Below are 3,042 nucleotides of genomic sequence, written 5' to 3'. Positions count from 1 at the left end.
CCACCTATTTTGTGAGTTTGTTCAGAATGCCCAGTATTTGATTTACCAGTTGAACACATTTTAATTTTTACATTCTTTCTACTTATTCAGTGTTGCTATTCAGTTGCTAAGTCATGTCCAACCCTTTGCAGTCCTATGAATTGGAGCACGCCAGGTTTCCTGTCCTTTACTATCTCCTGGAGGTTGCTCAAACTCGTGTTTGATGAGTTGGGTGATCCCTTCTAACCATCTCATCTTCTGTCACTCCCCTCTCCTTTTGCCTTCAACCTATACCAGCATCAGGATCTTTTCCAGTGAGTCAGCTCTTCACACGGAGAAGGCAATGGCAACCCACTCCAGTACTCTTGCCTGGAAAAACCCATGGATGAAGGAGCCTGGTAGGCTGCAGTCCATGGGGTCGCTAAGAGTCGGACACGACTGAGCAGCTTCATTTTCACTTTTCACTTTCATGCATTGGAGAAGGAAATGGCAAACCACTCCAGTGTTCTTGCCTGGAGAAGCCCTGGTGGGCTTCTTTCTATGGGGTTGCACAGAGTCAGACATAACTGAAGTGACTTATCAGCATGCTCCTCTTCCTCTTTCTTAGTTTCTTCCCCTTCTCCTTTCTCTTTCTTATTTCTCATTTTCTTTCTCTTCCTTCTCTTGATTATTGTTTTATCTTATTTTCTTTGTTCTTTTTTTTCACTTCTGATTATTTACTTGAAAAAAACCCTCATACTTGAATTAATATGAAAAGATAATTCATTATCTTCATTAGTGTGCTTAGCTATGATCTTTGGACAAAGACTGAAGACAGCTTTTCAGGTCCCCAAAGGGTCTTAATGGATATCCTAAGTTCGGATCTTTCATTTTACTGATACTGGCCTAAGGCAATAATAAATCATGTTTCAACAGTACACTGAATAAAAGAAACTACAAATACTCTTGGATCAATAGCCTGGGGTTTTATCATTATACTATAATTACAACATAATTTAGCTCTAATGCCATTGAAAATTGAGTTTAATTACCTGAAGAGAACAAAATGATGGAATATAGCATACAAGCTAAAAAAATTACACAAGTTATTTTGGCAAATAAAGACCTACAGTGAAAACAATTTGCTAACTAGGTTAGGAAATTAGATAGCCACTTGAACTCCACACTAACAATCTGAAATCACTAAAGCTTAAAAGGCTATGCAATAGCTCTGTCAAGTAGTAAATATTACTGGGATAATGTTTCATAAAGTTAAAAACAAAACCTTTTTCTCTCTCTCTCTCTCTCTTTTGCTATCTTCCATTGTCTGGCATTTGGAAAATAACCATATTTTTAAAATTCCACATTAAATTTAATTTTAATAAACTTATTCTTTTAATTGTGTATTGGCAAAAATCCCCTTTATTTTACCACCAAAACTTTATCTTTATCTGATGCATTTAGGTTATTTGCTTCAAGGGACAATAATAGAGACTACTTAGTATGGATGCTTGAAATTTCTGCAAATTGGTTAAAAAATGTATTTTTATTCCTTGATTTTCAAACATACTGCAAATATTTTCAATAAAATATATTTTAAACTAACAGTATCAGTATTATTGGGGGCATAAAGCAATAAACTGAGACAAGCTTTAATTATTTGAAATTGAAGTCATTTGGGAATAGAAGAAGAATTGAAATTTGGGAAAAAATGGTATAGTAATCTACAAGTAAATCTTTTTAGAGTTTGAATTGAGCTGTATTTACAGGAAGGGAGTGCAAAGAGTGGGGAGTTTGATCAGAGTTCAAATCAGTAAGTTTTTTCGCTTGAAGATGGAAAGAGATATTTGTGGGACGTTCATGGATAGGGAAATAATGCTTGATTGTCTATAAATCAGGTATTTAATAGAGATTAGTCTCTTCAGTTCTGTTCTTCTGAGGGCACATATGTGAGGCTCTCCATTCCATATCCTCATTTCATTCTGGGTTGAAAGCCTACATTTTCCCCATTGGATCAAGATCTTTCACAGAAAGCATCGCTGATGAACTACATAGTTTAGACATTGTTTTCCTTCCTTCCTTTATTTTTTATTTTATTTTTATTTTTTATCAAAGACATTGTTATATAGAGTCCATGTCTCTTGAGGATGAAGAGGACCACTTTCAGGTGGCTTGTGTGCTACCAAGAAGGGAAATGACAACTGAATTTTATTGACCACCTTTGAGAAAGAAATTTAATAATCAGTTTTAATCAGGATAGCTGAGTCAGAGAAACAAGGAAGTCCAGAGATGGTATGAACAGACCTAGCAGTTGGGGATTGGCTGTTCTCTTTTTCTGATTTCTGAGAAGATTCCTGTAAGATCAGGTTAAGTTTCCTTTATGAGTTTGCCCTGACCATCTTCACTTTTCCCCTGCCATACTTCACTTTAGTTTGGTTTGATATGTCACCTTTTTGAGCATGTCCCCATTAGGGGGTTTGATAATCCAATATATTCCTAAGTGTTTCTTCTGCATAACCTTCATTATTTGACTGATCATCTTCATTGTTTATTTTTCTACACCATGCCACAATTGGACATCTTTCTTCAGGGTGAGAGAAGCTTTTGTAGTTAGTACAACCAAAGGCCACATTTGAGCAATTTCTTGTATTGAGGCAAAGTGGAGGGCCAAAGCAGGAAGACTTATTCAAAGATACAATTTTTAGATATCATTTCAAAGCACGGTTGCAAACATCAGTGTATCAGACTTGTTATTCTACAAAGACTGGGTAAAAGAAAAACTGACAATGTTAAGTCACAACACAAATTTAAAAATGACAAATAGGACAGAGGGAGCAAACTTAAGTATAGATTTAAACCCTGAGCTTAATTCTGTAGGTAGCCAGCTTAATAAAACCAAATTCCAAGATGAAAAAGATTGAATGTGTTGTAGCCAATGGACTTCTTATTAAAGGTTATGTATCTGAATCTTGACTTCACTAAAGTGTTAATTCAAGTACAATAAATGATGCTGACCATAGCACAGATACCACCTTGTTTAGTATAAGATAATCTGGCAAAAAAAAAAAAAAAAGAGAGAGATAG

This window comes from Ovis aries, chromosome 17 (assembly GCF_016772045.2).
Source record: "Ovis aries strain OAR_USU_Benz2616 breed Rambouillet chromosome 17, ARS-UI_Ramb_v3.0, whole genome shotgun sequence".
Classification (NCBI taxonomy): domain Eukaryota; kingdom Metazoa; phylum Chordata; class Mammalia; order Artiodactyla; family Bovidae; genus Ovis; species Ovis aries.
Note: the sequence above shows the minus strand (reverse complement) of the source record.